The 15,262-nt window shown below is 39.9% G+C and overlaps 1 protein-coding gene across 25 annotated transcripts in view; it reads right to left on the reverse strand.

Moving 5' to 3' along the window:
* Zmynd11 (zinc finger, MYND domain containing 11) overlaps positions 1-15,262 on the reverse strand; it is an 81,179-nt gene that overhangs the window by 51,773 nt on the left and 14,144 nt on the right. The gene's annotated exons all lie outside the window — the stretch shown is intronic.

Consider the following 15,262-nt stretch of genomic DNA (forward strand, 5'->3'; position numbering starts at 1 on the left):
GTAGCCAGGAGAGAGAGTGCAGTGAAAAAGACTGAGGGCGTTTCTGAAGGGCACACTTTCTTCATGGCTACTTTTAAAACAATGTTGCTCTGGGGAGGTAGCTCAGTCTTAGAATTCTTCATGCACACATGCAGACCTTAGTTCAAATTTTCAGCACCATGGAAAGAGCAGGTGTAGCCCCTCGAGCCTATGACCCCTAGCACTTGGCAGGAGGAGGAAGGACAGAAGCAAGGAAACGGCTGAGCCTTGCTGACCATCAGGTTCTCTACGGAAACTGTTTCAAGGAGTAAGACAGAGAGAGAATGAAAGTACAACACTTGTTAGCCTCTAGTCTCCAGCACACCACACACATGCACGCTTGCACATGCACACACTCAAGAAATGCTGGTGTTCAAGTTTTAAAGGAAAATTATTTTGTTTTAAATAAATGTAGTCCTATAACTAAACAATAAAAAAAAAAGAAAGAAAGAAAAGAAAACCGTAGCTTATGATGCTTCTACTCAGAGTGCAGACACCTCACTTTTAGTGTGCTTGTTCAGGAGTGCCAGCTTGAGGATGCCATGGGAGGAAACTGCAGGAGCCACAGCAGCACAGACCCACCCAGTCCTGCTTCCTTTAGACAGAAGCACAAGCCCAGCTGTCTCAGCTGCTTCCAGCATGCAACGGCAGTGTCTGCCTTGTTCCTACTGCTGTGCTAGCCAGGAGACATTTGAAATGGCAATCCTGGTCGGAAAACAAAACTGATAGGGGAAATATAACACGGACCGTGCAAGACCATATACAACCACAAAAGTAGTCCAGAACTCTAGTGAGAATCCTGAAAAGGGTCATACTGCTCCTAGATGGGTAAAATTTAGGCAGAAATAAATTGAAAACTGCAAAACTATAAGAAATGTGAGAAAATAAGCACCAATATCTCTCTCTCTCCTCTCTCCTTCTCTCTCTTTTTTTTTCCGAGACAGGGTTTCTCTGTATAGCCCTGGCTGTCCTGGAACTCACTTTGTAGACCAGGCTGGCCTCGAACTCAGAAATCCGCCTGTCTCTGCCTCCTGAGTGCTGGATTAAAGGCGTGCACCACCACGCCCGACAATTTCTCTTATTTTTAAATGATTGTCTAAAGCAAAAAGAAAAATAAGTAATAGATGTCCCTGTGTTTATAATATATGCAGAAGTAGGGTATATCATGACCATAACACAAAGGAAGGGGAAGAGGACTACATGTGAAACAGTATCAGACTCAATTAAGGGGGGCTTTGGTAAAATCAGGATGAACATTATATTCTATACACTAGGAGGATAATAATAGTTAACATATTATTTATTTTAAAATATATAGTATGAGCTGGACTTGGCAGCACAGCCCTGGAATCCCAGCTTCTCAGAGGCAGAAGGGGGTGGAGCACCACAAGCTCAAGGGCTGGGTGGGCCTCAAAGTTAAAAGGCAGCCCAGGCAACCTGGAGAGACAGTGTCTCAATAACTAATCAAAAGTAACATATTCACATCTACAGAAAAAACTAACAAAGTAACTTTTAAGAATACAGAGATAATAAATATAATTATTACTACGTAACAACCATGTGAATATAATGGGAACTAAATAGCAGAAATGCTTAGTGATGTCATACATTCCCAGAAAGTAATAAAACCAAGACCAAAGAATGAAGCAGCCTTCATCTCAGGAAAGCAGATGTAAAGATGAAATCAGGTCCTTCTGAGAGCTATGTGAACCACGTGACAGTCAGCAGACATGCTGTCACTCATGTCACACCAGATCTGAAGACAGTCACTGCTTATGGGAGTCAGAGTGGAACACTGCCAGAATAGTGACAGGTGAAGTATGTGGCACAGCTTGAAAATGCCAAAATGAGAGCCTATTACATGCCTATTAAGACAGTATTTCACTAAAGTACAACTATCCAGTTATCTCTGAGTAAAGAGAAATCTCAAAAGCTAACTTGGAACTGGGACTACGCCAGCCCCTTGTGGACCCTCGGCAGTCTCCATGCTGAGCTGCAGTCCCATCCCTCAGCTGCCCTTTCTTAGGAGGTCACATTCACTCATTCACCCTCTGGGATCTGCTTGTATACTAGCCACTCTCTTGTACTGTGGGCAAACAGCAATGGCAGAAAAGTCAAAGACTCCAATCTAGTAGGAACCATTAACAACATGACTTGATCCAAGAAAGAATGACAACTGGGCATTGGTAACAAAATGAAAACATCCTAGCAAGTTGGTCTCTTGGGCCAACTTGTATAAAAGCTGGCACCACTCAAGGCCTGTGCTGATGTGGTAAAACCAACATGAATTCAAAAGAATGAATAAAAGTTATTTAACTAAGAAAGGGTTTGTCTCATTTACTTTTATATAGAATGTTTTTCTAGGTACCCAGCAGAGTTTCAAACATGCTAACCTTGCCACATAAAAATATTAAATTCAGATTTTCCAGATATGTTATGAGACCCCAGAGAAAACCTTCATTTCAAAGAGAAAGGTCAGAAAATGTGCAGAAAACACTGACAGTCTTTAACCCTATATCTGCTCCAATATACATGAGGAATGGAATATACTCCAATATACATGAGGAATGGAATATACTCCAATATACATGAGGAATGGAATATACTCCTCTCAATAAAAGTTACGTGGGAAACAATCTTCAAGAAACCTGTAGCTTAAAATGTAAGCAGAACACTTCAAGTAATTTGTTTATTAGTGATTTTACTTTACGATTATATATTCACATCATCCTCTCACTTATATATTAATTCTTGATTTTGGCTTTGGGTTTTCTTGTTTTTTGGGAACAGGGTCTTACTCAGGGTGGCCTTGGACTCACTATGTAGCCAAGTATGGCATTAAACTTTTGGTCTTCCTACCTCCATCTCCTTAGTCCTGGGATTACAGTCACATACCACTGTGCTCACTTAGTGTTTTTTTAAATGTATTTTTACTCATAAAATACTTCTTCTTTGCCTTTTAATAGGCATTATATGAAATGATGGAGAAATTTAGGCATGTGTTTTCTTATAATTACTTTTTGGTAAATACTTCTATACTCAGATCAGAAAAAAAAATGTAAACACTTTTGTTGAAGTTTTAGGTTGATAACAGAATTTCCATATACTGCCTGTCCCCACAGGCACCAGTGCCATCAGCACCTTACCAAGATGGTGAGACTTGCTATAATTGGTGAATCTATACTGACATCACTGCCAAACTAAGTCCACAGTTTAAGGTTTCGTGCACTCTATGGGTTCTTGGCATATGTTTAATGACAAGCAAGCACAATTGTAACATTGTACACTATAATCTTACTGCCTTAAGTTCTCCATGCCTCAGCTAGTCTTGCTTCCTCCTCCTCTAACCTCTGGGAACCACCATTTCTGTGGTCCCACAATTCCACCTTTTCCAGAATGGCATGCAGGTGGAATCACACAGCCTTCTTTTCATATCTTGATAGCTTCTGCCAACACTAAATACTATCCCAATGGCTATATGCAAGTTTTCCTATCCACTTATCTCCTAAGGGTATAATGGTTTCATACATGTTTCATCTACTATGGATAAAACATCTAAAAAAAAATCTATATGTAGATTTGTGTGCAGGTAAAATTTTTGGCTCATTTGGGTAAATAGCAAAGGGTATGAAGACTGAATTTTGTAAAAGTATTTTCAGTTTGGTAGAAAATCAAAAGCTCTGCTAGACTGTCCTCCAAAATACCAGAGTCATCATGCATTTTTTCCAGCAAGGCATAGAAGCTCTAGGATTCAGACAACAGACATGCAGTGATGCTGGTGTTTTGACCTGCTATTTCCTAATAGCATCTGTTAAACATATGTTCATGTTTCAAGTCTGTCACATTCCCTGTCTGCTCTAGTCAGGTGTCCATCCAGGGATTTTACCCACTTCTTAACTGGGTTTTCTTATCATTGACTTTAAGTTTCATTTTTACATCATTGCATCTGAGGGATACAGATGCATGTGTGTATGTGTCTGTATGCACATGAAAGTCAAAGAACAACCTGGGTACCACTCCACAGGAGCACTAACCATCTTTTTTTTTTTTTTTTTTTTGAGAAATCATCTCTCACTGACTTGACCAAGGTTAGGCTGGCTGGCCACTGAGCTACCTCCCCAGCACATGCTACCACAGCTGGATTCTGGGAATGAAACTCATATTCTGGAGTACATTACTTATTATAGTGACAATGTAGGAATTTTTGTTCCTTTAAAAACACAGAAACAGTATAAGAATGTGTTTTCATTTTAATTGCAGGTATAGGGATTTGGGCTGCTTCAGACTATCTGCAGTAACTGACCATGATTTGCCTCATGCGTTAGAGAAGCATGGTTTTGCCAGATGCAGATAGTTTCTGCAATTGTGTGACATTTGGAATTCTGAGAACTTTTCAGAGGGTATATAAATGCTAGAACCTGGAGATGTGGGCTTAGTTGAGGTTTGTTAGTATTTGTGTTCAAAGAAGAAACAAAAGGAAAGAATTTAGACTCAGGGATCTCTATTTCTCCCCTCCCCCATCCCTCTTTCCTATCTAGTGATAGAGGGTGAAATGGGATGGGGTGGGGTGGGGTGAGGCAGTAAGGGTGAGGAAAAGAACCACAAAGTAGCAGAGATCAACTACAACTTATAACTAGGCTACCTGCCCAGCCCCTTTGTGCATGTGATTAAAATCACAAAGGCATCTTTTGGAAAGGTTTTATCCTAGCCTGTAGTGTTATGTTCTTATTCTCTGTATGTCAGTCAGAGAAAACCTCTGACATTTTAACAACGTCCTGCTTATCAATTCTCTTTCATTGGAAGTGCCTTTGGTGCTGTATCAACACAGGAGGACAGAGGTTCTGTTGTCTTTAGTAGCTCTACATTTAGCATTGAGATCTATGATCCGTTTTCAATTAATTTTAATTAATGTCATTTAAATTCACTTTTATAATCAAAGGTTCATCTATTCCAGCATAGCCTTGACTCCTTGGGGAGTTCAGGTCTATTTTTTTGGTTCTCTATTCTATCCCATTGTCAGTTCTTTTGCCAATGCTACATCATACTGATTGCAACATTTTCACACTAAGATTCTAGTTGGCAACTATCTTTTTTTTACTTTGTTCTTTTGAATCTTTTGCCTTTCCACATAAATTTCAGAATCAGTTTGTTGATATCCATGTAGTAACTGACTCAGGTTTTAACTGATGCTGTATTAAATCTACAGATCAATATGGGAACGAGGGACATTAGCCTTCCTAGCTACAAATTATCTTTACATTAATTATCTAATATTAGAATGTGGTAGTCTTCTTCATATAGTTGTCATCTCCTCCTCCTCTTTTTTTTTTTCTGTTTTTTGTTTTGTTCTGTTTTGTTTTTGAGACAGTATAGCCCTAGCTGCCCTGTAACTCACTTTGTGGACCAGGTTCACCTCAAACACAGATCCATCTGCCTCTGCCTCCCAAGTGCTGGGATCAAAAGTGTGCACCACCATGCCTGGCTCTTGTTAAATTTCTATCTAAACATCTCATTTTCGGCATATTGATATAAACAACAACATGTTTTTACATTAAATTATACTTGTTCATTGCTGGTACATAAATACTTTTTATACATTAATCTTGTCTCTTGATCTTACGAAGGTATTTCCTCCATGGCTTCTTTCAAGACACTTTGCTGGGTTTTAGAGCTCCATTCCTTGGTGTGGGTCTTGTGGCACATTCCCTCTTAGTGGTTCCTTGGACTTCAGTGTCTAACATTTGGTAAAACTCTCCAGGAAGTGTTGCCTCAAGTACTGTTTCCAGTTCTTTTTCTTTCCTGTTACCATCTCCCATGGATTACACGTCCTGGAGGTGCCCATGCTCCCGAGGGCTCTAGTTTAAAGCTACCAGTGTCCTCTTTCTCATAAGTTTTTCAGTTTAAAAAGTCTTCCATTTCCTAAAGCTCAGAGATTATTTCCTCAGCCCTGCCCACTAAACTGACGAACTCTTCAGAGGCATTCTGCATTTCTGTTACACTGCTTGTCTCTAGTACTTTTTTGTCTTAGAACATGTGACTCTGCTTACATCGTCCACTCATTACTATGTGCTGCACACATTTTGCCCTCAGCATTTTAACTGTCATGTTCAACAATGCACTGACTATTATCTAACATTCTTGTTACATTGACTAATGCTTGCTTAGTCTCTTCAAACTCTACTTCTGCCTTCTCTTAACTTTTATGGCTTTTTGTTTTCTCTGAAAAAAATGAGTATAGTGTAGTGAGCAGACAGAGTCATGGGAGACAGGCCTTCACTATGCAGCTGAAGGGGCAGGGAAGGGGGCACGTTCAGTCCTAGGACCTCTGCTAAGTCTGTCACTGGACTGCCAGTGCCACCAGCACTTCAGGTTCTCTCCCCTCACATGACACAAGGTGTAAGAATGACATGAAGCAGGCAATTCTCTTCCTCCAGGTTGGCTCTGGTAAAATACAGCTAGCTGGTAAGGCTCACATGGAAGAGCCTAAATTCTGAAGACAGGGGAAGAAGTCGGGGGGATGGGGGAGGTCAGGGGTGGAGGGATGGTGGGGAAACTGTAATATATGAGATGTGATATATGAGATAATAAATTATCAATAATAATAAAAGAATGTAGCACCGTGGCACATTTGATAACTTCTCTTCCCTCCTGTCCTGCTCTGCCCAAAGTACAGGGAATTTCTCTCTGATACTCAGTGTGAGAGCCTGGTTGAGAGAAAACTCAGACACATAAGGAAGCCATTTTCTGGGTTCCCCTGGAGTTTTCACACTCTTAGTTGCCCAAACTTAACACTCTGGCAGTCTGTCAGCCCTACTTTGGCTTTTGTTCCCACCCAGAGTCCTGCTCACAGCTTCAGCTCTAGGAAGGCTTAGACTTTCTACCTGCCGATCTCAATTTTCTAAGTTTGCCCCCATGGCTTCATTTCTCTGAAAGATCAAAAAACATTTTTTTTTTTTACCTTTTGCTCTGTTTTTGTTGTTGTTGTTGTTGTTGTTTTGTTTTGTTTTGCTTGTTATCAACATTAGAATAATGCCAATGCCAACTAGGAACAGTGGAATTTTTTTCTGAATACGATGGTAAATGAAACAATATGTTTAACCAAGAGGAAGCCAAATGAATTAGTATGCTTTGCTGAAAAGTTTCTCTGTTCTACAACAAAATGTGATACATGTATAAATATGTGTTAAATTGTTTGGAATACTGGAGTTAGTTTCTTGAGCTTGTTTAGCCTGGTTTAGTGTCTCACAACTGTCATTAAAACTTGTATGCAAGCTACATGTATGAAATGATAATCCCATTGTCAATTTCTATCGAGTTATTTTACATGTACTAGTTGCACAGTAATATCAGCCTTGAATTTTTTACTTAATTTAGTTTTTAGATTTTCTAAGTTGGGGGCCTTGCTAGCGGGGGATTAGCTAGAACTAGTGATCCCCCTGCCTCACCCTCCCACATGATACAATGTCAAGTGTGTACCGTCACCCTAGCTTAGCAGCTTCTAAAGCACACCTATTTTAAGCTTTCACTATGTCTTTGATAACCTTCACCATGAAATAGATAAAAATAAATGCTTCCTGAATAAACAGTCCCGCCACAGTTAATTAATTTTAATGTATTAAAATGAACCTTTGGCTGCCAAGAGCTAGGTGTGAGGGAATGGAGAGCTCCTGGTTAGTGAGTTGGTGGTGTCATCGAGGGCAGTTGTGCAGCACTATAGATACCCTTGCACTGAACTATGTGCTTAAAAAGATTAAGATGGCAAATTGTATGTTAAGTGTATTTTACCTCTACTTTTTAATTTGAAAAAAAAATGACAAAGAATAAAGTTAGTTCAAAATAATGATAAAGTTGGTTACCGTGTCTTAAGAGGACTGAATCTCAAATACAAGATGTTCCAAAACAAGTAGATGGATCATTTCACTTGTGCAAGCATCTGGGGTGGGGGGCAGGGGGTGGGTTTCAGAGTGGATGCCCTGCTATGTGTCTGTACATTAGATTGAAAACATACAAGTCTTTCCAAGTTGGTTTTTCAAGACAGGGTCTCTGTGTACCCGGGCTGTCCTGTAGAACAAGTGGCCTCAGACTCAGACTCTGCCTGCCTCTGCTGCACCAGTGGCGGGTTGAGTTTAGCCTGCACAGCTAAATGGTTCACTTTAACAACATTAGCTTGAGGCATTTCCACTGCTAGTAGCACAACAGCCAAGCTAGGTAAGTTACTGGAAGTCTGTTTTGGTTCCCTGTCCTGGTCTAAAGAGGGCCTCATCAGTGCTGAGCATCACAGGATGATGGGACTCACACACGTGAGGTCTTCTCTTATAAAGCCACCAGGATTTAATCAAAGGACCCAACTCTGATGATTTCCCACAAGCTCCACGTCCAAAAAGTTAAGTTTCTCCTTTTTAAAGATAAATAACACGTTCCAAAATGAATTCCAGAGGATAAAATCCATATCTGATTTTCAAACCACAGCAATTTGGATGTGCAAAGGATGTGTCCAGACTAAAAGACTAGTTTGTAAAAATGAAATGACAAGTTAAAAAAGTAACAACTTGTTTTTACTGGTTTTTATAAACCATAAGCCATTTAACTTACAAATATGAAATGGTTAGCTTAGTGTGGGGTGTTTGTAGCAAAGGTATTTCACAAGTGGAATCTCGGTGTGTGACCTGCATCTGGCTTACTTCACTTATTACCATGTTTCCCAGCCCACCTGCTCCAGGGTTATCAAATGTTCAGGTCTTCTCACCCTGCGCAGTATCCCCTGAACACAGGTGTGACACTTTGTTCATCCAGCAACTCATGCATGGACACAGTGGTCTCTAATGTCTAGCTGTCCACAACACTGTCAGAAGTGTATGCGTTCAGTTCCTTTGGGGATGTACCCAGAAAAGGAACTGCTAAATCTCACAGTACATCTGTTTAACCTTAGCAACAATTGGAAAAGTGATTTCTATAGTAGCCAAACCACGACACCCTGGCCAGCAATGTAAGCTGTCAATTTCTCCAAATAATTACAAACACTATTTTTAATTTAATTTTAATTGACTTTTTCTTATTTTTAAATCATAGCCATTGGTGTAGGTGTAAAATAGTCTATGGTTATGGTTTATCTATTTCCATAATAACCAGTAATACTGAACATCTTCTTGTTTTACTGGCTTTTGCCTTCATTTTCTTGAGAGAAACATCCTTCAGATTCTTTGTCCGCTCTGCCATCTAGCTGGTGCACATCTGGCTGGTGCACATCTGGCTGGTGCACATCTAGCTGTGCACGGGAGCGCTACAGAGTCGAGGATTCGCCGCTCTGTGGAGATATACGTGTCCCACCTTCCTCCTGACTGCATGCTGCAGTCACCATTTTTTTTTATCAGTTATGACTTCTTGTCTCTCTCTTGCTCCCTCCCCACCACTCTAAGACAGGGTCTCAAGATGTAACCCAGACTTGGCCTTATAATTTTCAGTCTTCCTGTCTCAATTTCCCATCAGCTAAGATTACAAGTATACACCACACCTAACTCTTTGCTTGTTTTTTAAAGTGATGTCCTTTGATGCACAGAAAGGTTTTAATTTTGCAGAAACAGAATTTACTTCTTTAGTTGGTCATACTTTGGTGTCTTATCTAGGAATTTACTAAAGAATCAAAAGTAAAAAATTAATTTATCAGTTCTCTTAAGAGTTTCCATATTGTGGTTCTTTTACAAACAAGAATGCTAATGAAATGTCAAAAATAATGCTGAGTTTACATTGTTTGAAATTAAAGTTGATGTGATTGCTAACAAAGTTAAAAAATTTACAATTTGCCACTTGAACAGCATCAGCTGAACAGTTTAGGGCAGCAATAATGAAATAAAATCAGCTAAAAAGAACAATGAGAGGTCACTTTGCTATCTCACTTGATCAAAGCTATTAAGAAAGTACTTTTGAAAGATGATTGCTGAGTATTAAATATGCCTGTCCTTCATTTCTCTGGCACTTTGCTATTAGCTGGGCATGGTGGCACACACCTTTAATCCCTGCGGAGGATCTATCTCTCTGATTCTGAAGCCAGCCTGGTCTACATAGTGAGCTCCAGGATAGCTAGTGACCCTACACACACACCACACACACACACACACACACACACACACACACACACACACACACACATACACACAAACACACACTAGCTATTGTCTGTTTTTTGTTATTATTAACTTTAAAAATCACTACAGTAATGGTGTTAGGAATACAGCTGGGGTGGTAAAGACACAAGCTTGAAGACCGGAGATTGATTCCCAGAACCTATGTAAAAGGCTAGGCACAGTGGTACACACTTGTAATCCCAACACTGGGGATGTTTAGACAGGTGGATTTCTGTGACAAGCTAGCCTAATTCTGAGTGCCAGGCCAGTGAATGATCCAATCAAAAAATTAAATTAAAATGCATATAAATGAATATGCACATGTACACAGGCACACATAAATTATAGTAATTTCTAAGCATATAAAGGTAGGAGAATTACATGACTCGTTTGTAATGTAATCATATTTTTGCTATAATGGTTTTTTTATATTTACATTTTTATTTTTATCATTTTTTAATTGTGTGTCTTGTCTGTGGAGGTGAGTATGCACACATGAATGCAGGTGCCCCCAGAGGTCAAGGAGAGGGCACTGGGTCTCCTGGAGCTGAAGCTGGAGTTACAGGCTGTTGTGAGCCACTCAAGGGTACTTGGGACCCAATTTTAGTCCTCTTGGGTGAGTGCTCTTGAGAACAGCCATCTCTCCAACCCTTTGTAATATATTTTAAATCTCATTAATTCCAAGACCTAGGTAGCAAACTTTCATAATAACTGAACCTAGCAATATATAGTATAAATTATAATTTTTAGTTTAAAACAGAACCTAAACCTAAACTCTCAGTGCTGTCACCAATGTCAAGAAATCAGTGACAGCGAGCATTATCTTTTGCTTTTCTTTCCAATAAGCACTCAGAATCACAATCTTGAGCCTTGTGAGAACTCAAGGCAAACCACCAGGACTGCTTCACTCTGTAAGTGCGCCTCCTCGCAGGCATATAGACTCTACTAATCTGCTCCCAAAGTGACCTTGCCATCTGAAAATATACAGGGAGTTGTTTTGCTTATCAGAAGCATTTAAGCTAAAGCAAGAGCATTACTTATGGGGGCTGGTGAGATGGCTTAGTGGGTAAGAGCACCCGACTGCTCTTCTGAAGGTCCGAAGTTCAAATCCCAGCAACCACATGGTGGCTCACAACCACCCGTAATGAGATCTGATGTCCTCTTCTGGTATGTCTGAAGACAGCTACAGTGTACTTACATATAATAAATAAATCTTTAAAAAAAAAAAAAAGAGCATTACTTATACCTGACACTATTGCTGAAGCTATGGAGTGATCACAAAAAGCATGCCTGCACTCCAAAAGACCCAACAAGCAGATGAAAGAGTCAGATGCAGATATTTGTACCCAACCAATGGACAGAAGCAGCTGACCCCTGTGGTTGAATTAGGGAAAGGCTGAAAGAAGCAGAGGTAGAGTGTGACACTGTAGGACTAGCAGTCTCAATTAACCTGGACCCCCCATATCTCTCAAACACTGAACCATCAACCAGGCAGCATACACCAGCTGATATGAGGCCCCCAACACATATACAGTAGAGGACTGCCGGGTCTGTGTTCATTCGGAGATGATGCACCTAACCCTCAAGAAACTGGAGGCCCCAGGGAGTTTAGAGGTCAGGGATGGTGGGGGTTGGGAGGTGGGAACATCCTTGTGGAGACAGGGGGTGGGGAGGAGGTATGGGATGTGGAAATGGAGGGTAGATGGGGGGGGGAGATAAAATCTAGAGTGTAAAAAAATTAATCATAAAAAAAGAAATTAAGCTAAAAACCATCATGTTAAGTAAAGTAAGCTGGGCTCATAATGATAAATACCTTGTATCTTATGTGCAGAACCTAGCCCCACAATTACATATGGTGCATAGATTTAAATACTTGTGTGCACAGGTGAATAACTAGTCAGGGAGGCGTGAAATGAGAGATAGTGACAGAGTACTTATGATACAGAAGCAGAGTAAGGGGGTCGTGGGGAGGGCGTGGGACACGAGTGAGAACAACATGACACACCTGTAAGAAAAGGCCATGATGAAACCCATCATTTCATTTCCTAACCTAAGAAAATTAATAAAAAGCAGGAATTAAACTAAAGCATATGGTATATATATATATATATATACTTAAAAATTAATCATGTAAACAGAAATAAAGGCTGTTATCAAGTTACAGGCACTTACATATGTAAATTAGACATTAAAATATGGTAATACTTTATTTAACCTAATTTACATGTATTATGTTCTAAAAATTAAACTTTCCAAATAAATGACTTCTTTAAGAATTAAACAATTTGGGGCTGGAGAGATGGCTCAGTGGTTAAGAGCATCAACTGCTCTTCCAGAGGTCCTGAGCTCAATTCCCAGCAACTACATGGTGACTCACAGCCATCTATAATGGGATCTGATGTCCACTTCTGGTGTGTCTGAAGACAACAACACTGTACTCATGCATAAACTAAATAAATAATTCTTTAAAAAAATAAAAGAATTAAACAATTCAGCCAAGTGGTGGTGGCACTTCGCCTTTAATCTTAGAACATGGGAGACAGAGGCAGGTGGATATTTGTGAGTTGGTGGCTAGTCTAGTCTACATAGTAAGTTTTAGGACATCCATGGCTACATGGTATACTAGGACTGTCCATACTGGCTTCCAAATGTATACTGTTAACGTAGTTTTTAATATCCAGATTGTCCCAAACAAGAGTATTCAACCAAAGCACTGAATTTCATAGGGGTTTCTTATGTTCACCATGGAGTCTCAAAATGAGAGTTTTCTGAGGCCATGTGATTCTTGGAAATGGAGCAGCATCCGGGCCTACACCAAGGTAAGTGTGTGGTGACTTTACAGAGTAAAACCACAGTGGAGATTTAAGTTGCGGGGCCATAAACTAATATGCTGAAAAACTAGTTTAACAGTATCAGCACTCTGGAACCACATTAAAGAGGTAGATGAAGGAAATAAACACTTTCTGAAATATTTCCAGCCAGCCATGCCAGCTCTGGGCAGTCACCCTCTCTAAACCAGGAATCACTCGGACCTTAAAATGTCAGCAGGATTCCTAACAGTTAGGAGATATGGAGATGAAATAACCCTTGCTGCCAACCCAGGAACCTAAAAATGTAAGAGGCAGTTTCTTCAAGTCGACTTAGTTGGCCATTCATGTGTTATGTGACAACTACTCCATTCTACAACAAATTACCAAATCATTTCAGCTCTCAGTTTTTCAAAAAGGATCTTTCATAATTTGCTGATTGCATAACATTAAATTTCAAAGCTACAGAAGGCAGAAACAATTTCGTGTTTCAGATTGTGACTCACTGGGATACATATTAGTACAATGATAAACGCACTGGAGGGAGACTCAGGGAGGAATGAGTCAACTGTTAGATGCAAACATCTGTCAGTGACGAAAGAAATGTCTGCATGAGTTATTTTTACAGACTTGTACTGACCTTCTATTTAAAATCACCTTTTAATAAATTAACTTTAATTTTAAAATTATTTGATAAGTAATAAATTATTTAATTGACAAAATCAGAACACATATTCTTTTTGTTAACTTTAACTACATGAAAATTACCATAGTCTATACTCTCAATTATCATTCTATATAACAGATATACTGTAATGAGGTTGACAGTGTTTCATCTTACCACAGAAAATATAAATAAGCAAGAGGATAAAGTACTAGGACATGCTAGCAGGATTTTCTAAACCAAATAGCAAACACATGCTGGTGAGGATGGGGCACCAGAGCTCCTGGCTGCTGTCCCAGAGTCCCAGAGTCCCAGAGCATGCTTTCTGACAGTCAACTCCCGAGCAGGCTGGGGAACACAAGCTTCCATCTTAGTTTTGGTACTGTCTTACTGAGTTATCTCAAAATGTACAGCATCTTTGGAAATATGAACTAGGACTTGAGATCTTACAATTATTGTACCTAATCTGCAGTTTCAGCTAGCAGTGGACATAGCAAGACACTGACAATGCATAAAGGCTTAACTGCCAACAACCACTGCTCTGCAGCTGGGCTTCAAAGCATTAAATGTATTTCCCACCATTCTGAAAGGGGCATCATCTACATGTGGCACCATTTTGCATTTCTAACTCATCTACAATAGCTGACTGCTAATGCCTGCATTTAGGGAGGATGTGCAGATTTGGAAGAGAAGGAGAAGAGAATCCGTTTCCAGGAAACTAGATATGTCTAATGATTGTGTCGTATGGAGGTATATTGTTTTCTAAAACAATTCTGTCTTACCTATCTCCTTGTACTAAGGTCAAATCTAAGTGGATTAAGGAATTCCACATAAAACCAGAGACACTGAAACTTATAGAGGAGAAAGTAGGGAAAAGCCTCAAAGATTTGGGCACAGGGGAAAAATTCCTGAATAGAACAGCAATGGCTTGTGCTGTAAGATTGAGAATCGATAAATGGGACCTCATAAAGTTGCAAAGCTTCTACAAGGCAAAAGACACCGTCAATAAGACAAAAAGACCACCAACAGATTGGGAAGGATCTTTACCTATCCCAAATCTGATAGGGGACTAATATCCAATATATATAAAGAACTCAAGAAGGTGGACTCCAGAAAATCAAATAACCCCATTAAAAATGAGGCTCAGAGCTGAACAAAGAATTCTCACCTGAGGAATATCGAAAGGCAGAGAAGCACCTGAAAAAAATGTTCAACATCCTTAATCATCAGGGAAATGCAAATCAAAACAACCCTGAGATTCCACCTCACACCACTCAGAATGGCTAAGATCAAAAATTCAGGTGACAGCAGACGCTGGCGAGGATGTGGAGAAAGAGGAACACTCCTCCATTGTTGGTGGGATTGCAAGCTTGTACAACCACTCTGGAAAGCAGTCTGGCAGTTCCTCAGAAAATTGGACATAGTACTACTAGAGGATCCAGCAATACCTCTCCTGGGCATATATCCAGAAGATGTTCCAACCGGTAAGAAGGACACATGCTCCACTATGTTCATAGCAGCCTTATTTATAATAGCCAGAAGCTGGAAAGAACCCAGATGCCCCTCAACAGAGGAATGGATACAGAAAATGTGGTACATTTATACAATGGAGTACTACTCAGCTATTAAAAAGAATGAATTTATGAAATTCC

This window comes from Mus musculus, chromosome 13 (assembly GCF_000001635.26).
Source record: "Mus musculus strain C57BL/6J chromosome 13, GRCm38.p6 C57BL/6J".
In the NCBI taxonomy this organism is placed as follows: domain Eukaryota; kingdom Metazoa; phylum Chordata; class Mammalia; order Rodentia; family Muridae; genus Mus; species Mus musculus.